General features: G+C 35.2%; 1 pseudogene; it reads right to left on the bottom strand.

Moving 5' to 3' along the window:
• Positions 1–20,110, bottom strand: part of LOC126008584 (small nuclear ribonucleoprotein G-like) — a 42,768-nt pseudogene extending 22,658 nt beyond the window's left edge.
• Positions 20,111–25,106: the final 4,996 nt, after the last annotated feature.

The raw sequence follows: 25,106 nt of genomic DNA, 5'->3' as shown, positions 1-25,106 counted from the left end.
TCAAGGCTCACTTCTGGAGGCAGGGGGTTCAAGAAACCATATAAGGTGATGGGAACTGGAACTGCCTTACCCACTGTACTCTCTCTCTTTCTTTTCTCCTCCCCTCTTCCCTTCATTAGTAGTAATATATATTACTATTTAATAGTGATGCTACTTCATTTTAATTTCATTGGAACATGAGACATCTGTATACATGTAATTCACCTTTTTGGTTAACATATTAACATGGTGCATACAGTACAATATAGTTCAGTGATAATATAAAATACATACTGTATATATAGTCCATAAATTATAAATTTATGAAAAGTAATATATTTAATTAGTTGTTCTTACAAAATGTGAATATGCTATATTTAATCAACCAAGAGGAATGTATATTTCCATTTATGTATGTGGGTTGTATGTTGCATATATTATATATATCTGTGTATTTGGTATTGTTAGAGTCTATATATATATATATTTTCTATTTTTTAGTTTTTGGGTCACACCCGGCAGCTCTCAGGGGTCATTCCTGGCTCTAGGCTCAGATATTGCTCCTGGCAGGCTTGGGGGACCATATGGGATGCCAGGATTTGAACCACCATCCTTATGTTTGCAAGGCAAATGCCTCACCTCCATACTATCTTTCTGACCCCAGAGTCTATATTTATGATTTTTTTTGTTTTTTTTTTTTTTTGGAGGGGGGCCACACCTGATGGTGCTCAGGGGTTACTCCTGGCTATGCGCTCAGAAATTTCTCCTGGCTTGGGGGACCATCTGGGATGGCCGGGAGAAGGAATAGCAGTCCATCCTAGGCTAGTGCAGGAAAGGCAGATGCCTTATCGCTTGTGCCACTGCTCCAGCCCCTATATTTATGAATTTTAATGCCAGGCATATTTATAAAATGGTTTAGTTATCACCGTCCTTGTGCACATAGTATTCTATATAATAATATAAAGTACTAAACAAGATTGAGTTGTAAGTTTTTTGTATTTATATTCTGGTGAGAGGTAGAAAGAAATTTCTTATGAATTTTACAAGTTACTACATATCTAATGGTTTAAAATACAGATTAGTTTTATTATAGTTTTGGTTATAAAAAGTCTAAAATAAAATTAAACTGTTTTTTTCTTAGTATTTTTATCTGAAATCTTCTGGACTATTTCTTCACCTTTTTCAGTTTTTAGAACCTATATGCATTCTTTAGCCTCTGACCTCTTACTCCAATCTTTCAATTATAATAACTTCTATTATAGTGACACTTTCTAGTTTTGTAAGGACTCTATTTTATTTTATATTTCAAATATATCATATGCAATCCAAGACAATTTTAAACTCTACAAATATTAACTTTATGATATTTTCAGTATTCTATTTATGTTGTAAGATTATATGTTCTGAGTGTTAATATATGTACATCTTGAACATGAGAGGGTAATCTTTTTTTATCTTGCTACAGTGTACAAGCAAAATTTTGGAGTATAAAGTGATATCAGGTGTTGGTTAATGCTGTAGATATAAAATACAAAGAAAAAAATGAGTAATAATAGTGTCTGATCAGAAGCATGAAAAGGCAATATTAGCAGAAACTTGATTACAATGAGAGAAATAGAAGGTGTGGAAGAAGCACTGGTAAGGCATTCCATGCATCCTGAACAAGTTATAAGGTTGGTATGTTTCAGAATCAGCTGCAGACAAACTTTGCAAAAGCAAAATCTCTGAAGTAAAGAGAAAACAGTAAAAAATAGAGCTTTGTAGGACATAGTATACTGTATAAATAATAAATAATTGGTAATATGTTATTTTGCACTCTCCCTGATGATTAGTAATGTGGAGCATTTTTTTTATGTGTCTTTTGGCCATTTGTATTTCTTCTTAGAGGGAGTGTCTGTTTATTTCTTCTCCCCATTTTTTGATGGGGTTAGATGTTTTTTCTTGTTAAGTTCTGTCAATACCTTGTATATTTTCGATATTAGCTTCTTATTTTGACTGTTTTCTTAACGATGTTAAGTTCTGTAAGGAGCAAAAGGATCAACTTTTGCCATTTTTGACACCTAACGATACAATTTGAAGTGAAGATATTTTTTTCTGCTTAGATGAGTTATACAAGCTGCAGTTTTCTTTTTCAAGATTGACTACCTTCAAACTCTAATTATCAGTTGCTTGTTATCCAACTCAGTTCCTTTATTACTGTCTTAAATAAACCCCTTCCAAAAGAGGTGTTAATGTAGTCTGTGTATCTTTATTCTTCTCAACATTGTTTTTTTATAACTCCTAAATATAAGATTTTCAAAAACTTGCTTCATTCTATCAAACACAAATTTTATTCTGTAGTTAAATTAGGACTTAAAAAGTTTAGATTAGGGGCTGGAGAGGTGGCGCTAGAGGTAAGGTGTCTGCCTTGCAAGCGCAAGCACTAGCCAAGGAAGGACCGTGGTTCGATCCCCCGGTTTCCCATATGGTCCCCCCAAGCCAGGGGCAATTTCTGAGCGCTTAGCCAGGAGTAACCCCTGAGCATCAAATGAGTGTGGCCCAAAAATACAAAAAAAAAAAAAAAAGTTTAGATTAAGAATAAATGGCATGAGAGCTAAAAGATACATTACATTACTTGAAATTTTTGTTCATCTTCTAGAAATAAATTTCCATCATCATGTTCAATACATGAAAATACTTGCATTAAAAAGTTAAAGAGCTTAACATGACTAAGTTGTGACACTAAAGGTAATTAAATTCATTATCTTCACATTTAATATGATGTAAGGAGATATTTTGCAATCTGTAAAATGTCCTTCCTAGCTCAAATGTTCCTGGAGTTTCTACCTTTAATTCTTATTTTTTTTACATTATGTGAAGAGCAAAATACAATATTTGGTTGAGATTGCAATTTATATAGAGAAGAGTCTGTGCTTTGATATATATATATATATTATGATATATATTGTCATAGTACCACAATAGAATGTATTCATGCTCAAAAATCACACTTAAAGGAAAATTAGTTCTAAGAGAAATGGAGAATTTCAAAATTACACTCTAAACTTATGGCCCTTGGTGAAAAGTCTGAGGTAATTTTTTTTTTTTTTTTGGCTATACCCAGCCATGTTCAGGCTTATTACAGGCTTTATGCTCTGGGACCCGATCACTCTGGATGATTAGGTGACCAAATGTTGTGGTGGGGTTGAACCTGGGTCAGCAATGCAAGGCAAGCACTTTGCCTACTGTACTGCACCTCTGGTCTTTAGAGGTAATAGCTGACTAAAGAATAAAATAGTGGAATAAAATAGTGGAATTTTCAAGAACATGTGTCATATTTATATCAGTATGTTTATTTCTTACTCCTTTCTACAAAATCAGGAAGCTGAAAAGGAGGATCCCAGAGTTGAGACTGTATATCCCCAAGACTTTTATTACTGCATTCATCTTTTTTTCATGTTATGAGACTTAGGCATAAAATATAGTGACATATCTATTGTTTATGAAAATTTCTTTACACTTTGCTTTTTTCCAGTATTTTATTATTAATTTTAATGTAAAATATTTCTTACTATATATCACTGCTGTATTGTGTTAGTTTTTCTTTTGTTTTGTGGTCATATCCTACATTGCTCAGATTTCTCCTGATTCTGTATTCAGAGATTCACATCTGGTGGTGTTTGGGGGACTGTATATACAGTGCTAGGGAACGACTCTTATTTGTAGCTAAATTGGCAACATGCAATGCTATAGCTTTATCTCCTGTATTATCTCTTGACCCTCACAGTTGTATTGTGAATGGTATAATACTGATGGGCTTTCTACTCTCTCTTGCTCTTTCTTGCTGCTCACACACACACACACACACACACACACACACACACACACACACACACTCATACAGACACATCTCTCTCTCTCTCTCTCTCTCTCTCTCTCTCTCTCTCTCTCTCAATTTACCTCTTCAGATTTATAGTCAGTCTCTATTCATTCAACACATATGATTGCATAAGTCACTTTTATATTTGGTTATTGTACAGATTGTAGGCCAAAGCCTAAACCAGGGTCTTTCTTACTGGTCTTTCTTATTGGTCCCAGGATAAATTCTGCCCAGTCATGGTTGTCACAGTCAGTCTTCTGTATTTAGCGATCTTGGCTTTTGCACAGATCAAAGGATGATGTGTCTTCTGATTTCATCTTATTGTTAGGTGGTGAGATAAGACAACCTGCTTTTAGCTCAAGTTGTTGCCATTTCCTCGTTGTCAGGATGTTATATCAAAACTGGCACATGCTGGTGTCAAAGCAATATTAAGAATGTCCCAGAGGGAGTTTGATTCCTGGAGCTGTTGAGGAGAACTGTGTCGGTTCTATGTCTGAGATTTAGGGTTCGGGGTTGGACTATCACTGTCTAATCACTTGAGTCTAAGTTGGGGCCAATTGACATATATTCAACGTGGGAGGTGCCCCTGTATTGTAAAATTCATGAATTCTTATCCCTAGTAGATAAGAGTTTATTTCTATATGTGAAATTCCCCCCTCCCCTTTTTTAGTATGCCTTTGCAAAAAGAAATGCTGCTATATTATATTGCTGGTGCATGTGGGGGTGAAAGTGCCAGGCTCCATCATCTCTGTGCCCTGGTTTTGACCTAAACTTTTATTCCAGGCAAGACTTTTTCTTGTTGGTTTTTGTACCAAACAGAACCAAAACAGTGAAGTTAAGGAAGAGAAGAAAACAAAAACCAAACAACAACAACAAAGAATATACACACACACACACATATATAAAGGAAAAAATAAATAAAAATTATTTTTAAAAGTAATTAAGGGAAAAAAGTGATGCAGGAGACTACCTTACATTTGGGGATAAACAGGTTAAGAGGTAGTATTATAGAGGTATTAAACATATAAAGGAAATATAGGCTTCACCATTGTCTTTTGAAGATATTCTTGTGGGGAGTGTGTGGAATCCAGGGCACATTTTCATCACACACTCTGGTCTTGTTAAGTTTGAGAAATGATTTGCGGCAGAAAGGGCTCAGGTAGAATTCTTTCACTGGGGGTCCTTCTGGAACTGAATCTGGTATCAAGCAACAGTCCACATTTTGGGGGCGGTGAGAAGGAGGGCAACAGAGCATGAGTCAGCAGGAGTATTGGTTGTAGTTTCTTGCTGGGGGACAAGATGTGGGGCTGAGAGGGTGTCCTTTGCTTGGGAGCTAGGTGATGACCTATTGGGGCAGGAGGTTGATCTTGATACCTAATGGGTTAAGAACTGAAAGTAAAGAGCGTTAGTAATGAGGGATTTCGAATTGGGATTGGGGGTGAAGGGATAGTAGGATTTCTGAAGGGGGGAGGAGGGATAGTATACGGGAGGGGCAATATACACTATGCATAGATTGTTTACAATTTAGGTTTGGCTCTCAGAGAGGAGTCCTCTGTCTATTTACTCTTGCCCACATTAGACATACATTAGTGATCTATTCTTAAAGAGTTGTTAGAGGTCTGACCCTAATAGGATAGGTCTAAGCTCTTAAAGACTGGTTGAATTAAGATGAATAATTATTTAAGTCCCTGTTTGGGCACAAAAAAAAAGATAAATAATTAGCTTAGGTATAGCTTATGAAAGAGAGGAAGGGAGAGCAAAAGATAAGAGAGAGGAGAAAAGAAAAATAAGTAAATATAGTAAAAAACATTTAAAAAATTAATCAAATAAAAGAGATTGGGCTGGTGCGTCCGAGTTGGGAGGTTTTCCCAGTTTCTAGGCATTAAATGAAGTTCTTAGTATTTGTAATAAGGATTAATGACTTTGGGTTACACATTTAATTTTACAGTGATTAATTTTTTACTATGTATAGTCTTTAATATTCTGTTTATGATCTTGGAAAATATATCTATTTTAATACATAGTAAAAAATTTCATGACTTCATCTCTCCTGACAGCTGCATAATATTCCATTGCATATATATACCACAGTTTCTTTAGCCATCATCTGTTGAAGGACATCTTGGTTATTTTCAGATCAATTGATCTTTGAGAACATAGGCTTATTAATTAAACTATCTATAGTTAATTAAACTATCTATAAATAATTAAACTATCTATAGATCATTGTTTAAATATATATTACTTTTAAGTATTCTAAATTTCAACTTTGAGAGTTGATAGTTGATAATACTTTTCCTGTGACATTCTAAGCTATGTGTTAATTTATCAGCTACTGAAGTTTGTCTCTATTTTTCTACAAATATTGTACAAATAAATGATCACTGACACACAAAAGTTTTATAATTTTATTTTAGTTTTCTAAAAATAAAGCTATTTTAGTTTTATGGAAGTCAAAATACCTTTAAATAAAATTTCAGGTATATGAATTTATTGTTTTCTAGGAAAAATATTATAAGTTTAATGATATTATTTTATTTGAAATTATTTATTTTCTTTCTTTTTTTAACACATTATACTTTATTCAAATACTTTAAATGGTATTCTAAGAAATTACAAGATTTTGGAAGAAAAATAAACATTGAAACTGACAATATTGACACATCATTTTATGTAGTGCTGTTAATTCTACTAGATCTAAATGTTACATTACTCAAATGATATAAAATATTATACTATAGTATTTTCTAGTGTTTGAATATTTGCTGTAGATTATATTCTTTGAATATATTTTAATAGGAGAAATATAATTAGAAAAATGTCAGTGTGGTAGAATATTACATGAAGTCAGAAACTGATATAAAAATAGAATTATCTCAAGTAATAATAATAAAACATAATAAAAATCCACAAAATCATAATTAAAAAATAAAAATATTTTTATTGCTAAAAAATAAAGCTGACTTGTTAACTTCCAGATTAGTTTGAACACAGAATAATAAAAACAGCTCAACACAAAATGAACAAAAATATACTGTCTAAATCTTTGTTGAAAAATAACAAAGACTAAGGTAATCAAATACAGAATTTATGCTTTGGATGTTTCTAGTGTGATTTTTTAAAGAGTGTCAGATTAAATTTAAATCCATGGGGTGTTATCATTGCATTTTTAATTTTATTCATTACATATTTGTATTCAAATTTCTTTCTTTCTTTTTTTTTATTTAAACACCTTGATTACATACATGATTGTGTTTGGGTTTCAGTCATGTAAAGAACACCCCCCGTCACCAGTGCAACATTCCCATCACCAATGTCCCAAGTTTCCCTCCTCCCCACCCGACCCCCGCCTGTACTCTAAACAGGCTCTCCATTTCCCTCATACATTCTCATTATTAGGACAGTTCAAAATGTAGTTATTTCTCTAACTAAACTCATCACTCTTTGTGGTGAGCTTCCTGAGGTGAGCTGGAACTTCCAGCTCTTTTCTCTTTTGTGTCTGAAAATTATTATTGCAAGAATGTCTTTCATTTTTTCTTAAAACCCATAGATGAGTGAGACCATTCTGCGTTTTTCTCTCTCTCTGACTTATTTCACTCAGCATAATAGATTCCGTGTACATCCATATATAGGAAAATTTCATGACTTCATCTCTCCTGACAGCTGCATAATATTCCATTGTGTATATGTACCACAGTTTCTTTAGCCATTCGTCTGTTGAAGGGCATCTTGGTTGTTTCCAGAGTCTTGCTATGGTAAATAGTGCTGCAATGAATATAGGTGTAAGGAAGGGGTTTTTTGTATTGTATTTTTGTGTTCCTAGGGTATATTCCTAGGAGTGGTATAGCTGGGTCGTATGGGAGCTCGATTTCCAGTTTTTGGAGGAATCTCCATATTGCTTTCCATAAAGGTTGAACTAGATGGCATTCCCACCAGCAGTGGATAAGAGTTCCTTTCTCTCCACATCCCCGCCAACACTGTTTATTCTCATTCTTTGTGATGTGTGCCATTCTCTGGGGTGTGAGGTGGTATCTCATCGTGGTTTTGATTTGCATCTCCCTGATGATTAGTGATGTGGAACATTTTTTCATGTGTCTTTTGGCCATGTGTATTTCTTCTTTGTCAAAGTGTCTGTTCATTTCTTTTCCCCATTTTTTGATGGGGTTAGATGTTTTTTCCTTGTAAAGTTCTGTCAGTGCCTTGTATATTTTGGAGATTAGCCCCTTATCTGATGGGTATTGGGTGAATAGTTTCTCCCACTCAGTGGGTGGCTCTTGTATCCTGGGCACTATTTCCTTTGATGTGCAGAAGCTTCTCAGCTTAATATATTCCCATCTGTTAATCTCTGCTTTCACTTGCTTGGAGAGTGCAGTTTCCTCCTTGAAGATACCTGTAGTCTCAATGTCCTGGAGTGTTTTGCCTATGTGTTGTTCAATATATCTTATGGTTTTGGGTCTGATATCGAAGTCTTTAATTCATTTGGATTTTACCTTTGTATATGATGTTAGCTGGGGGTCTAAATTCAATTTTTTGCAAGTGGCTATCCAGTTGTGCCAACACCACTTGTTGAAGAGGCTTTCCCTGCTCCATTTAGGATTTCCTGCTCCTTTATCAAAAATTAGGTGATTGTATGTCTGGGGAACATTTTCTGAATATTCAAGCCTATTCCACTGACCTGAGGGCCTGTCCTTATTCCAATACCATGCTGTTTTGATAACTATTGCTTTGTAGTAAAGTTTAAAGTTGGGGAAAGTAATTCCTCCCATATTCTTTTTCCCAATGATTGCTTTAGCTATTCTGGGTGTTTATTGTTCCAACTGGAAGTTAAACAGCCTTATACTGAATAACCAGTGGGTCCGAGATGAAATCAAGGAGGAAATCAAAAGGTTCCTGGAAACAAATGACAATAAAGACACAAACTATCAGAACTTATGGGACACAGCAAAAGCAGTACTGAGAGGAAAATTTATAGCTTTGCAAGCACACATCAGGAAGGAAGAAGGAGCTTACCTGAGTAGCTTTATGACACAGCTAATAGAATTAGAAAGTGCTCAACAAAAGGACCCAAAAATATGGAGACAGAAGGAAATAACAAAGCTGAGAGCAGAAATCAACGAAGTGGAAACCCAAAAAACAATCCGAAAGATCAACGAAAGCAGAAGTTGGTTCTTTGAAAAAATAAACAAGATTGATAGACCACTGGCAAACCTAACAAAGAAAGAGAGAGAAATTATTTATTTTCAATTAACTATTAAATATTGTAGGATTAGTTTAAATATTACATTTATAATTCATCATTTTAAATTATGAGTTAACAGTTACTTCACATTTTGAAGTTAAATTAAATAAGTTATACAACATAGGAATTTCAACTGAATTCTAAAGGAAAAATAATCCCAAGGTACCATGTAGCTTCAGTCATTTGATTATCAAAAGCTGGAAGAAAATAAAAATGTAATAAATTCTTTTTTTTGGGGGGGTTTATTTTTTGTTACACCCGGCAGTGGTCAGGGGTTACTCCTGGCTATACACTCAGAAATCACTCCTGGCAGGCTCGGGGGACCATATGGGATGCCGGGATTTGAACCACTGTCATTCTGTATGCAAGGCAAACGCCCTACCTCCATGCTATCTCTCCGGCCCCATAAATTCTTTTCTATGTAGATTTTTTATTATGTAACATCATTGTAAAATCTCGAATCTCCATTTCTTTCTTCATGATGTCACAACGTATCTAATCACGTATTAGATCATGACACTCATCATCTAAATTTAATAGCTAATCTCAGTAACATGTTTTTGTTTTTGTTTTTGGGTCACACCCGGTGGTGCTCAGGGGTTTCTCCTGGCTATCTGCTCAGAAATAGCTCTTGGCAGGCATGGGGGACCATGTGGGACACCGGGATTCGAACCAATCACCTTTGGTCCTGGATCAGCTGCTTGCAAGGCAAACGCCGCTGTGCTATCTCTCCGGGCCCTAATCTCAGTAACATTTTGAATCAAATAATACTTCTCCATATTGATCCCAGATTGGTATAATACAAATTTAAGCTTTTCATCAGAAGATAGTTTTTTTCTGTATTTTTAATTTTATGTGTACAGCCAATGCAGCCTCAGTGTTATAATTAAGTCTCTGTTATATTGTTTAGCAAGTAGTTTCTGATTGTCTATACTGTCAGGAGTATGTGAAGTGCTGAAAATCATGACACAAAATAAAATCCAGCTTTGTATCCAAAGTTTCTTTGACATACTGAGAGAGGTATAGTTCAATGAATTTGTTACACTATAATACAAGTTCTGAGGTAAACCATTGTCTAGAATCTAATTTATTTTCTTTCATTTTTCGGTGGGGGAGCACACCCAGTGGTGCTCAGGTTTACTCCTGGCTCTGTATTCAGCTATTATTCCTGATGGGCTCAGGGGACCATAACAGATGCTGGGGATGAAACCCTGGTTGACTCTGTGCAAGACTATGATCAAACCTTGGTTGACTGTGTGCAAAACAACTATCTCTGTACCTGCTGTATCTGCTGTACTGTTTTCTCCTGCCCTAGGATCTACTTTTTTATCCTGTAATTGCAACCCCATATGGATAACTGAATATGGGGAAATAACAAAAAATATGTCAATAGTAAATGGTTTCTGAATGCACAACAATTAAACTTTTACTCAAAATTAGCATATAAATCAATTCAAGGTTTTTTTTTTTTGTTTTTTTTTTTTTTTTTTTTTTGTTTTTGGGCCACACCCGGCGGTGCTCAGGGGTTACTCCTGGCTGTCTGCTCAGAAATAGCTCCTAGCAGGCACTGGGGATCATATGGGATACAGGGATTCGAACCAACCACCTTTGGTCCTGGATCAGCTGCTTGCAAGGCAAACGCCGCTGTGCTATCTCTCCGGGCCCAATTCAAGGTATTTTTGACAGTGCTCATCTGTGTTGCATTTCTGGCAAAATGGTAATGAGTGAAAAATGTTTAGAAAGCCCTGTTAGGAAGCTGTAAGAGTAAAAAGTGGGGAGAAAGACTGTATTCACTCTGACTTATACAAAAGAATCTTTAGAGATATGATTTAGGAATGAAAGTACGTGATTTGGATGGAACTTGAAAGATAGAAATGCAGCTGTATCTACCAATATATGGAGGCCTTAGAGGAACAAGGTACCTACATAGTATGTAGGTACCTAGGTACTTAGTCAAGTATTCGTTATGGTGAGAAAAGAGTTTATTTTAGTGATGTTGAAAATGATAAAGGAGTTGGGGTTGTACAAATCAAGTTTTTACACACCCCTTTAGGGTTAGTGAGGTTTGTTCTTTTTACTCAAGATTTTGTAAGCATGCTAGAATTCACAATTATTTTATTTCTAAAGTGAAATAATTCATTGCAAATGAGATAACTAGCCTTTATTCTCATCAAGGTGATAAAACTGCATAGGGCATATTCATTTAATCAAATATATTTTAGCACACTTTATTTTATTTATCTTTTGGGCACACCCATCTATGCCAGGACTTACTCTTAGCTATACTCAGAAATCATTTCTGGTGGGTTTGGGAAACTATATGGAGATCAATGCCAATGTGGGGGATAGAACCCCAGCTGGTCATGTGCAAGGCAAGCACCCTACCTGCTGTACTATCTCTCTGGCCCACAAACTTTATTTTGGACAAAAAACTACTCACAATAGTGAATAGTGAATTATCCTGCTTACTCTATAGGAGAATATTTGGATGTTATGTTTTTCATAAATCTTCCTCCTCAAAGGTCTGATTATGTAGGACCCAGGAAATGGCAAAGGAACATTTATTCCTAGTTTCTGCATATGTTTCCCCAAGCACTTCCAGGGGTAAACTCTGAACACAGAGCTAGGAATACAGACTTGAATACAAGAATAGACTTGAATATAACCATGTGTGGCCCCAACACACACACACACACACACACACACACACACACACACACAATCTGACTATATCTCCAACATTGATATCGAGACTTGCATTGTTTCATTTGCATAACCTACCTGTGATATTTGGAACTCAAAATGTATTTCCTTTAGTTTTCTTCAACATATTATTAGAAACTTCATTTTTTCCTCATAAAAAACAATAGGAAATAACAATAATCAGAAATACAATTAATAAATCAGATATAGTGTTATATATACTTTCAATAGATACAGAGATGTGAATGAAAACTTCTAAACTTAAAGATACAGGTACTAATAATTTATATGATATCCATGACATTTTTGGATATATATAAGATGATCATGGCATAGTCTTATTTTCTTGTTATAAACTAAAAAGATATTTGAGAAACATAAGTGGGAAAGAAACTAGAATAAATAGAAGAGAAAGTTTTAAGTATATTTCAAATATCTGTGAATAATTAGTTCTGGCAAGAAACTAGAAAAAAGTTTCTTTGTATTAAGGAAAATTTTTGGGCCAGTTCTCATGCCAGAATAAAACAGAAAACCAAACCAAACTAAACAAAAAACAGGAAACAACAACCTTGATTCTACAAATTATTATAGCAGCCACATATTAGAAGATTATTTTTAGTTATTCATGACAGATTGAGGGTGGTATGTAAGCCTTTATGTCCAATGATATCTATATTCTATGGAATCATGTAGAAGGATGCTCTTTGTTATAGTTTTGTGATTTCGAATGTACCAATTATAATTACAGGGAAGACAGTAGCATTTTAAGTCATGGTGATCTTTATATGACAGGATAAAGCCAAAATTAAAATTAAATTATACCTGCTTAAATAGAAAGGACGAAACCATGTTCTTTTAACAGTCTATAGCTATAATTTAGCATGCCAGTTCAGATACTCCTGGGAATAGATTGCTTATTCTCAGTTTCCTTGTGGGTGTAATAGCATGGTAAGACCTACTCAAAATTTATAACTCTAATGTCTGTCTTCTGATACTCTGACTTTAATCCTACTAAAATAATAAGCAATTGTTATAGTTTAAGTACTTGAGAAATCTGACATGGTAACAGTTTAATTTAATATAATGGAGTGTAAAAGAAAAGGAAATAATATTTTAATTAAATAAATAAATATGGCCTCATATAATTCAATCTGCATTGCAGAAAAATTACAATAAGCTTTTGCAGTATTTTTTGAGCTTCCAAAGCTAAATAAATTTATAGGTTTACTCAATAAAAACATATCCTGTGTTTATTTGTTTATATATATATATCTATAAGGTTATTAAAATCTCCAAGTGTATAGAGGTACTTACATTAACCAAAACGAATTCTGTCTTCATAATAAGTGACAACAAAAATCAGAACATATGAACTTTTTTAGTCATAAGATCAAAATAAATTTCCAAAACTCACACAACATGTATTATCCTTCTATAAAAAGTTTTATTTTGGGGAGCTTCAGAAGTAGGATAGAACATTTTTCTCTAGTTATTTCTTCATTTTTATCAAGGTACAATGTTCTGACATATTCTTTTATTTTGACCTTTTTGTTGTTTGTGTCACTGTCATCCCTTCTAGCACATCTATTTCCCTGGGCCAACCTATTGTGGCTAACAAGTTCTAATAAGGTCCTCATGCTTACGTCACAACTAAATATTTGTGCCAGCAGCCACTCTCATTGATAGTGTTACTACATGAAAACAGAATAGTTACATTAATGAGTATTCATTGTGTTTTCCCATCATCATAACTATCAATTAGTTCTTCTTTTATCCCAATGGTATATACCACTCTAAGGTCATTTATCTTAGAGCCTGGGTTAATACTTAGAAAACCTCAGAAAGAAGTAGCACTCCATCTCTATTTTATCAGTCACATTGCTTCCCCAGAATTGAGTAGGATGCTTGCTTATGAAATCAAAGATTCCCTTAACCTGAAAAGAGAAGATCTATCACCCATTAATATTCAGTATTTATTAGTATAATACAAATTAATATTAATATGTAAATAATGAATAAAGTGAATAAGTACTGATACAAATATTAGCATGAAGAGCTTTGTTTCTGCTATGTTCTCATTTCTCTTGTGTACACAGAAACTAGAAAGGTGACCTAATAGTTTTATTCCTGAATATGTACACAGAGAAACAAAATATATCTACAGGCACTCCTGTATGTGAATAATATTTATTAGTCATTATATAAAAAGAAATATTCTTTAACAACAACTGAATTAAAATACAGTAAGTAGAAATAAGCTCAGAAGAAAAAATAGATATTTTTATATCTTACCAACATTTTGTTGAGTGAGAGTATCTAAATATACATAAAGGTGTATTTTATGGTTCCAACTATGTGAACTCCTTGAAAGAAGGTATGGTGTTATAGGACAGACAAGTGAGAATATCAGAAAATGGGTTAGAGGTGAGGTTATTAATGGCAAAGATAGAAGTGGTCTATGCTTAATTTCATTGCATGCACAGTTGTGAACTTTATTGTATGTAAACTATTCTTTAGTAATGTATACTTTTAAAAGACCTATGGCATATATCTTCTCAAGGTATAGTCACTCATTTCTTATTGTCATTTCTAACCATGATTAAAAAGTACTTTGATGTCATCATTTTCATATATTTTCCTTCCTTCCTTCCTTCCTTCCTTCCTTCCTTCCTTCCTTCCTTCCTTCCTTCCTTCCTTCCTTCCTTCCTTCCTTCCTTCCTTCCTTCCTGCTTTCTTTCTTTCTTTTCTCTTTCTTTCTTTCTTTCTTTCTTTCTTCTTTTTCTTTCTTTCTTTTCTTTCTTTCTTTCTTTCTTTCTTTCTCTTTCTTTCTTTCTTTCTTCTTTCTTTCTTTCTTTCTTCTTCTTTCTCTTTCTTTCTTTCTTTCTTTCTTTCTTTCTTTCTTTCTTCTTCTTTCTTTTTCTTCTTTCTTTCTTCTTTCTTTCTTTCTTTCTTTCTTTCTTTCTTTCTTCTTCTTTCTTTCTTTCTTTCTTCTTTCTTTCTTCTTTCTTTCTTTCTTTCTTCTTTCTTCTTTTCTTTCTTTCTTTTCTTCTTTCTTTCTTTTCTTTTTTCTTTCTTCTTTCTTTCTTTTTTCTTCTTCTTTCTTTCTTTCTTTCTTCTTCTCTTTCTTTCTTTCTTTCTTTCCTTCCTTCTTCCTTCCTTCCTTCCCTTCCTTCCTTCCTTCCTTCCTTCCTTCCTTCCTTCCTTCCTTCCTTCCTTCCTTCCTTCCTTCCTTCCTTCCTTCCTTCCTTCTTTCTTTCTTTCTTTCTTTCTTTCTTTCTTTTTTTTTTTTTTGTTTTTGGGCCACACCCAGCGGTACTCAGTGGTTACTCCTGGCTCTACATTCAGAAATCGCTCCTGGCAGGCACGGGGGACCATATGAATTCTGGGATTCAAACCAACCACCTTAGGTCCTGGATCGGCTGCTTGCAAGGCAAACACCGCTGTGCTCTCTCTCCGGCCCCCTTTTCATATATTTTTCAACGTTTTTGGTAACTAATATCTTCCAGCTTTTCAAACAGTACATACAGAAGAACCTCACTTGCACATACTCATTTATTTGGCAGGATCTGGGAGAGTTCTCCCAAGTTGTGTTCAGGAGACTAACATGGAAACCCATCAGGATTTCATGATCAGATAACCTTCAGTTCAATGTAAGGCTACAAAGATGCAAATCTGCCAGTCCCTGAGGTTCTGGCGATTATCAAATAAACATTGGAGATGTTGGAACCTTCAGTGCTACACCAAATGGAGCTTGGAAGACAGTGTGATGATTCTGAAATTAAACCCAATGTTAGGGACATGCTAGATATTTGTTCTAATGGCTATAATAAATCCTAGTTAAATATTTTGTCTATTTTTTAGTACTTAAACACTGTGTTTTACAAAAATGGTCTGGTATTTGATGTTCCAACATCAATTTCACCACCAGTATGATCTTTCCTACATTATTTTTTCCAGTTTCCCACCCACATGCCCAATTCTGCCCCCTTAGCAAGTACAACATAATTTAATTTATATGTTATAAATAAATGGCTAATGGATCATAAAAATTTTTACTGAAAGAAAATTTGTGACAAATTGTTATCACAATAGAATCAATATGATAAATATTTGAAGTTTAACTCTGCTATTTCTTGCTAGCTGAGCCTTCTAGTTTTTTGTTTATTGAGCTTGGTTGAGTTCTATTATATTTCTTCATTTAATTTAGTATGTACCTAATGGGCTGTTGGTATTGTGGAATTTGGAGATGTCTTATCTGGCTCTGTGCTCTAGGATCTTTAGAACTGGGTCATGGTTTCATATGGCTGTGGCTTGGGATGTGGCTGTGGCTACTGTGACTTCCAGCAGTACGAGGGTGTGGAGCAAAGCTGCCCACTCTCATTTCAAAAACACACCAGAGTTTTAATCCCGAAACCTATGTTTTTTGTTGAGTTTTTTTCATCAATTTGCATCTATACTGAGATTAGTCGTGAAGCAATGATGTTGGGTGTGTGGCATCTGTGAAATGTGGAAGTGGTTCCTGTGTGTGTGTGTGTGTGTGTGTGTGTGTGTGTGTGTCTGTTTTTGAAAACTTGCCTGATTTACCCAAGATTTCTTCTAGATTTACTTGCAGGAAAAAGAACCTTTTTATTTTCCACTAGGGGTTAGGGGATAGTTTAAAGGGGTAGCAAACATCAGTTTGCTCTTTGGCACAGCAGGTTGCCTCAAGCACAGCCAGGAAATGCCTCTGAGTACTGTGCTGGAAATAGCCTTCTGAGCACTGACAGGTGTGACTCCCAAGCCAAAACGAAAAGAAATTTGCTAAGCAGTAGAAAAAATTTTTCTGTAAAGTAAGGACATAATTAAAAATTCAAGTCAAAGTCAATGACAATAGAATCAAGAGACCTAAACTTTAACAAACCAAACTTAAAATGGGCCTGTTATCCTGGCAGGCCAGGGGACAAAGGGTGGTGATTTGGATGCACTATGGGATAATTGGTGGAGGGAGGTCGACACCGATGGAATGGCCCTGATTCACTGTGTATCTGAAATTCAACTATGAAGGACTTTGTAGATCACAATGGTTTCAATAAAATAAAATTTAATTTATAAAATAAAATTTAAAAATATTTTCTTTCTTCATCCCTCTTAATATATTTATAGAGGCAATTTAATTCTGTTTTGTGTTATCTTAGAGTTTGGCTTGTCAGAGGCTATATATTTTCAATTATTTACTTGCTGACCTCTATAACACAATATTTTGTAGAGAATGCTTATTGTATCCCTTCAATTTCTTACCATTTGTTTGTTTTCCCTACAGAGTAAACTTATATGCATTTGAAATTGATTAGTAACATTATAGAATTTTAAAGGTCTTGCTTTAAATATTTAAGACAGGTGCTTGCCAACAAATTTTCAGTGCCAAACACCACTTTGCTCTTTACTCTTATCCTAATTCTTTCTTCCCTCTTGAAATCACAATAGTTTTCACTGAGTCTAGGTGTTAGTTTTGTCATTTGGGACTAGTTAATTTGCTTTAGTTATATACATAACACATTGGAATGAAAAAAATTTAGTAATAGTTAAAAGTTTCTAATTTTACTCGAGAATAAGCCTTTTAAAGACTATCCAAAATACAGTTTTGGTGCTTTTATTTACTTACTTATTTTTTTTTTTTAGAAAATAATTTATTTTCTTGGCACACAAACTTAAAAATGACATTTTTCCCCTTAGAACATTCAAAGTCCTCCCCCATTCCTCCGGATCTCCAGGTGGGTTCCAGGCAGGAGTTGATGGGGCACCCGGGGTTTTCCCCACTCCCAGGCCCGGCTGGGACAATGGCCTGGGGCGGGGAGCAAATCCCTGAACTCCGGGCTTGGGAGGGTGTCTCTCCCTTCCCGGAGCAGGATTTTTAGCCGGCATGGAGGGGCAGCTGGCAGGCCCCCCCATTGGCCAGCTGCCTCGTGGTCCAGCCTAGGGTAGGGGGGATCGGATCTGGGTCACCCGACCCCCCTCTCCCCCATTCCTCCGGATCTCCAGGTGGGTTCCAGGCAGGAGTTGATGGGGCACCCGGGGTTTTCCCCACTCCCAGGCCCGGCCGGGACAATGGCCTAGGGTGGGGCTTAGGGGGTGGAGTTCGATTTGGTGGGTGGCAGATAGCTACTTAGCTATACTCAGTCTATCACTGGTAATTTCATACCAGTCTACATTTTGCAAACCGCGCGGGGGCGCTCCTTCCAACCATCAGTACCCCAGATTTACCCTTCTTAACTTCAGTAACACATAGTTCTAATCTCTGACCTAAGACATACAGTATATCTAACAAATCCCAGAACTATTTAGAAGGACATAAATTGAACACATATATCTTTTGAATATTATATGGGTATTTTCTTTAGCTGATGTAACTCTCTATATATTCTTCTACCATGATGCTTCTATTCACTTTTCATCTGTCTTTTCTTTGTAAGCTGTTCAGTAAGGATTGTTAGTGGAACTGTCCCTCAGTTTGATGCCTATGATTGAACTATGTCATGGAAATTGCTGGTCTTGTTCCTATTGCCTCCAGATGCACCAATAACCCCCCCACGGCATTGATTCTTGTTTGCATAGACACATTAAACTGGGAAAACACCATACATACAGATAAGTTCTTATCTAATAAATTTCAGTACAATGTACCTTACACCCTGAACATTGATATAATGACCTGGCACAGGCCTCAGAAGAATGGGCATCCTCCATTCACGCCGGAACCAGGCAAGCTAACTACGAAACATCCAAGGTCTTTTACAGCAACAGCTGGAAGCAGTCCTCTACCAGGAAAGACACTACCAAGGGTCTGACATCGACCTCTTAAAAAGAGACTTCCGTTTACACTGAGAAGACTTGACAGTAACAATGACCTGCTCTACAGGACATGGTTCTCTCTAGTCCCCCTTAAGTGTGAGGTGAAACGAGAGGATGCGCTGCACCATCCTGACTGCAATATGGGATATGCAGACTCCAGGATCTTTAATACAGAAGCATGATACCAACAACAGAGACTATGTGAGGAAAGAGGTGTATTGCCACTACAGATGATGACTTGAATTGGACAAACTAATTTGCCTGGAGCCTAGAATCAGTCCTGTGCCAGGAAACTTCAGGGGTAAGGACTCCTTGTATTCAGACCATAATTTGTCTTTCCATGTCCCTTATGTTTTGGTGGGCCTATGCAAACAAATGCCACTTTAATACCTTTTTTTACTATGATCCCTTGACTCCAATCCTTAAGAAAAACAAGCCACTAAAACTTTGGATGTTAACTTAAACTAGTTAGCATGTGCATGGAACTAGAGAAATGTACTTTGCCCTCAATGTTTAAGGAGTTACATAAGTCTAATGCCTTTAGATTATATTGTGTGCTGCTAAGAAATAGTATGTACTACAACTGGGGATTTGAGGGACAAAGTAATTGTATTGTACAGGGGTTCAGTTTTGTTTCTATTAATGTTCTTTGGCTGAAAGTTCAAGGCTGGGATATCATCGATGGGACTACCGAGAATTCTGTTTATGGGTGATTGGGCTTCCACTGTAACTTTACCCTGTCCTCTTTCTTTGCATTTTTGTTGTCATAATTAAAAAATAAAAAATTAATAAAAAAAAGAACATTCAAAGTCATATAAGAAATGAATTATAATTCACATGGGTTATAATGTGCATAGATATGATGACATATTTTCTTAACTATCTTTGAAATGATTTAAATTAGCACAGCATATGGGTTAAAATGGCAAACTTCTCATGCTAAAGAATAAAGCTGATATGCATTAGGAAAGAACCAAAGCAAAGAACCATTGTTAAAATCTAACATAATAGTACCTAACTTATCATTAAAGAATAATACATTATTAAATATTCTTTCTTTGTTTTAACCTTTTATCATAATAATATAATATTATATTTAAGAACTATCAGTGCTAGTGTGGATATGGGGATAAAGGAACTCTTATTTACAGCTGATGGTAATATCTTCTTGTACAGACTTTCTGGAAAACAATATGAAGATTCCTCAAAAAACTGGAAATTGAGCTCCCATATGATCCAGCAATATCACTCCTAGAAGTATACCCTAAGAACACAAAAATGGAATGCAAAATGATCTCTGCACACCTATTCATTGTACCACTCTTTACAATAGTCAGAATTGGTAAACAACCCAGGTGCCTAACAATAAATGAGTGACTTATTCTTTGTGCCACTACAAGGCCACTTTCTTCCATTTCTCCTTTCAAAACTAGTATATTCATGTTAAATTTCAGCCTGGTTGACCTACCAAGGGTTGACAGGGCAATGTTGAGGTCTCCCATTGTTACTGTGTTACTATTGATATATTCTTTTAGATTTGTCATCAATTGTCAAGTATTTTGCTGGTCCCTCATTGGGTGCACATATGTTTAGAAGTGTGATTTCTTCCTGTTGTACATATCCCTTAATTATTATGATACATCCATCTTTGTCACTCAAAACTTTTTTAACTCTAAATTTTATGTCATACAATATTAATATGGCCACTCCAGCTTTATTAAGGGAGTTGTTTTCTTGGATGATTGTCCTCTTACCTTTGATTTTGAGTCTATTTTTGTTCTGACTATTCACTGTTGCTTGTAGGCAGCAGAATATTGGATTCAGCTTTTTGATTTATTTTGCCACTCTGTCTTTTGACTGGTGCATTTAGTCCATTGTCATTGAGAGAGATAATTGTCATGGGATTTATTGTTATCTCTTTTGTGCCTGTTGGTCTATCTGTCTTAAAGCAGATTTTTCAGTTTTTCTTCTAAGGCTAGTTTTTAATCTGGAAAGTTTCTGAGCTGTTGTTTATCTATGAAGCTATGTATACTTCCCTCAAACCTGAATGTGAGTCTGGCTGGGTCAAGTATTCAAGGCACAACATTCTTTTTGTTGAGTTTTGTCATTATATGCCACCACTAAATTTGGGCCTTGAGGTTCTCTTGTGGCAAGTTTGTTGAAAATCTTAGTTTTGTAGTCTTAGTTTTGTTTCTATATGAATCTAATGTTTCTAGTAGCTTTTTGGTAGAGTCTAGAGTTTTCTAAATATAGTATGTCATCTGCAAACAGTGAGAGCTTGACTTCTTCCTTTTCTATCTGGATACCTGATATCCTTTTCTCGCCTAATTCCTATGGCAAATATTTCCAGTACTATGTTAAATACGAGTCACAAGAATGGGCAGACTTGTCTTGTATCAGATTTTAGAGGAAAGGATTTTAGTTATCTCTATTGAGAATGATATTTGGTATTGTTTTATGATAGATGGCCTTGACTATTTTGAGAAAAGTTGCTTTCATTCTCATTTTGTTGAGATTTATTTTCATCATGAATGGGTGTTGGAACTTATTGAATGCTTTCTCTGCACCTATTGATATCATCATCATATGGTTTTTATTTTTCACTTTTTTGATATGGTGTATTATACCGATTGATTTATGTATGTTAATCCAACATTGCATTCCTGGAATGAAACTTACTTGGTCATGGTCTTGATGAGGTGTTGGATCTTATTTGCCAGGATTTTGTTGAGGATATTTGCAGCAGTATTCATCAGGGTTTTGTAGATTTATGTTTTGCACATCTCAATCTGATTTTGGTATCAATGTGATGTAAGTTTCATAAAAACTATTTGCAGTATTTCTGTTTCTTCAATTTCCTGAAAGAGCCTGAAAAGGATTAGTAGTAATTCCTCCTGAAAGGTTTGAAAGAATTTGTAAAACCATCTGGGCCTGGGCTTTTGTTTTTGGGAAAACTTTTGATTACCATTTTAATTTCCTCAAAGGTAATGGGTCTGTTTAGATATGTTAGATTATCCTGATTCAACCGTAGAAGTTTATAAGAGACCAAGAATTTATTCATTTCTTCTAGATTCTCATGTTTTATGGCATAAGTTTCTCAACGTAGTCTCTAATTATCCTTTGAATCTCTGTAGTATCTGTAGTTATCTTTCCATTTTCACTTCAATCCAGTTTGTTAAGTTTTGCTTTCTCCCCTTTTTTGTGAGATTTGCTAGTGATTAATCAGTGTTGCTTATTTTTTCTTTTTCTTTTTCTTTTTTTGATCTTTTAGGTTGTTTTTTGGATTTCCACTTCATTGGTTATTGCTCTAAGCTTTGTTATTTCTTCTGCCTATCTATTTTTGGTTCATTTTGTTCATCATTTTCTAATTTTATAAACTGTGCCATTAAGTTATTTATATAGGCTCCTTCTTCCTCCACTTTTGCTGTGTTCCACAAATTCTGGTGATTTGTGTCTTTATTTGCACTTGTTTCCAGGAATCTTTTGATTTCCCTTTTATTTAATCTCTGATCCACTGGTTGTTCAATTGTGTGCTGTTTAATTTCCAGGTGTTAAAATTTTTCTTTTGTGTCCCTTTGTAGTTCACATCTAATTTTAGTGCATTGTGATCTGAGGAGGTAGTCTGTACAATTTCTATCCTCTTGACTTTATGGAGGCACCTTTTATGGGCCAGAATGTGGTCTATCCTGGAGAATGACCCATGTGCATCAGAGAAGAATGTGTATACAGTTTTCTGGGGTTGGAGTGCACTATATCTATATATACATGTCCATTTTCTTACATTTCTTCTTTCAGAACTAGTATATTTTTATTGGGTTTCAGCCTGGTTGACCTATAAAAGAGTGACAGCTCAGTCTTGAGGTCTCCCAATATTGTTGTCTTGCTATTAATATCTTTTTTCAGATTTGTCAACAATTGTATTAAATATTTTGCTGTCCCTTAATGAGTGCATATATGTTTAAAAGTGGGATTTCTTCCTGTTGTACATATCTCTTGATTATTATGAAATGTCCATCTTTGTCATTCATAACTTTTTTACGTCTAAATTTGTGTCATCTGATATTAATATGGCCACTCCAGCTTTTTTTAAGGGAGTTGTTTGCTTGGATGATCATCTTCCAACCTTTGATTTTGAGTCTTTGTTCTTACTATTCAGATGTGTTGCTTGTAGGCAGCAGAATGTTGGATTCAGCTTTTTGATTTATTTTGCCATACTGTGTCTCTTCACTGGTGTATTTAGTCCACTGACCTGAGAGATATAATTGTCATGGGTCTTATTGTCACCTTTATGTAGGACTTCGGAATGTTAATTGGTCTATCTTGTCTTAATGTAGAACCTTTCAGTTTTTCTTTTAAGGGTGGTTTTGAGTCTGTTTTTGAGTTGTTGTTTATTGTGAAACTATATGTACTTTCCTCAAACCTGAAAGTGAGTTTGGCTGGGTGCACTATACAAGGTGAAGCATTTATTTCACTGAATTTTGTCACTATATCCCATCACTATCTTCTCACTTTGAGGGTTTCTTGTGGCAGGTCTGCTGTGAATCTTAAGGACACTCCTTTGAATGTAATTTTCCTTTTTTGATCTTGCTGCTTTCAGTATTCTATCTTTATCTGTGGGACCGGTTATTAAGTCTAGGATGTTTCTTTGTGTCCTTTTCTTTAGGTCTCTTTTAATTGTTACTCTTAGGGCATGCAGTATTTAGTTGCCTGCAGTCTTAGCTCTGGAAGTTTCTCTGTAATGATGTCCTTCACTGTTGATTCTTCCTGGGGATTTTCTTCCTGGGTCTCTGAAACTACAATGATTCTTATGTTGTTTCTGTTGAGTTTATCAAATACTTATATTTTTGTCAGTTGTCATTCTTTGAAGTTTTTCCATTGTCTAATAATTTGCTTTAAGGCTCTTTTCTTTTTTGTTGTATGTAATTTTTATGCATGTCATCTTCCAGCTCACTGATTGGGTCCTCAGCTGTTGTTACTCTGTTGGAAAGTTTTTTTTTAGTGAAGTTTTCATTTCTCCTAGCAAGTTTTTTCAGTACTGTTTTTCAGTTTAGAGTTTTCTAATTTCTATATTATCATCCTATTTATTCTTATTTGTGATTTGTTCAGCTCAACCATGTCTTCTTTGAGTTTTATGACTATCCTCCGGCACTCAGAGGTTACTCTGGCTCTGTGCTCAGAAGTCACTCCTGGAAGGCTCATGGGACCATATATGGGATGCTGGGATTCGAACTGGGGTTTCTCTTGTGTTGATTGCATGCAAGGCAAATGCCTTACTGTTGTGCTATTGCTCCGGCCCTGTGGTTGGCACTTTTTGGGTCATCAGAATTGCCATCTTCATTCTCTATGCATGGCGTTGCCTTGTGTTGTTTCTCCATTGTCATGCTTGTAGTGTGGTGTTTTCAACGTGTAGTGCTTAATTGGCTAGAAGATATGGGCAGCTGCAAACAGAAACAGATCAGCTGCACTCCTCTAGCTCTAAGTATGGGTCAGCCTCCCTCTTCAGGAGCTGTTTTGACTGGGGTGGTTTAAGGAAGCCTCATGGAGGAGAACAAGAGCATTTAAAATGTCTCTCTTGTGCCAAAGCCCATGGCAGGAATCAGGCTCGCCCTTTATAGGTGAAAACAGCCTTCTTCTGCTGACATATAGGAGCTGTTTTGGCTGAGTTTTTCATGGCTGCTTCATGGAACAGAGCAGGGAGCAGAGCAGAGGCCATTTAAATGTCTTCCATGTGCCAAAGCATAAAGCAAGCATCCCAGGAAGCATTATTTATTTTTTCTTCTAACGAATAAAATGTATGGCATTAACTTTGTTGACTGTTTAGCAAAGTCAGCCAAGAGTCATTTGCAACATATGTTACATACAAGGATAACATGTTGGCTCAGATTCTTACAAATTGTGGTATTGAATAGAGAACTAGAACTAGCAAACGTTTACCAAAGTGAGTTTTTCATAAAATTTGAAAATATTTAATAAAATATATCATAAAAATTTCCCATGTAATTGAAACCATCATAGTTCCACTGTCACTTTTAGTTTCATTTTTAAATATATGTTTCTTATGACCATTGACCAAAATGAGATAGACATTTAAGATAACTTCTTGGTACATATGAATAAATATTTGTGCATAATTCCATGCCAATTCCTTTATTTTAGTTTAGAAAAATACATTTTGGGTTTATATGGTTTATACTTTATATGGTTTAAACATTCAAAATAGTATACATTATTGGCACTTAATATGTGTAGGCACAAAATGCATCTTAATACTATCTAGAATTATTACAATTTTAATTTTAATTTTATTTCCTAGTTGTCAATAACCACACAGTCAAAAGTTGTTTTGTTTTTGGAACACATCTGGCAATTCTCAGCTATTTCTGGCTCTGTGCTCAATGGCATTTAATGACCATGTGGTGATGGGTATAAAACCCAGGCCTCTTACATGTAAAACACACTCAATATATTTGCTTTCTGATGTACATATCTCTTTATTAT

Source organism: Suncus etruscus, chromosome 5, assembly GCF_024139225.1.
Source record: "Suncus etruscus isolate mSunEtr1 chromosome 5, mSunEtr1.pri.cur, whole genome shotgun sequence".
In the NCBI taxonomy this organism is placed as follows: Eukaryota; Metazoa; Chordata; class Mammalia; order Eulipotyphla; family Soricidae; genus Suncus; species Suncus etruscus.
This window is presented reverse-complemented; position numbering and strand designations above follow the sequence as displayed.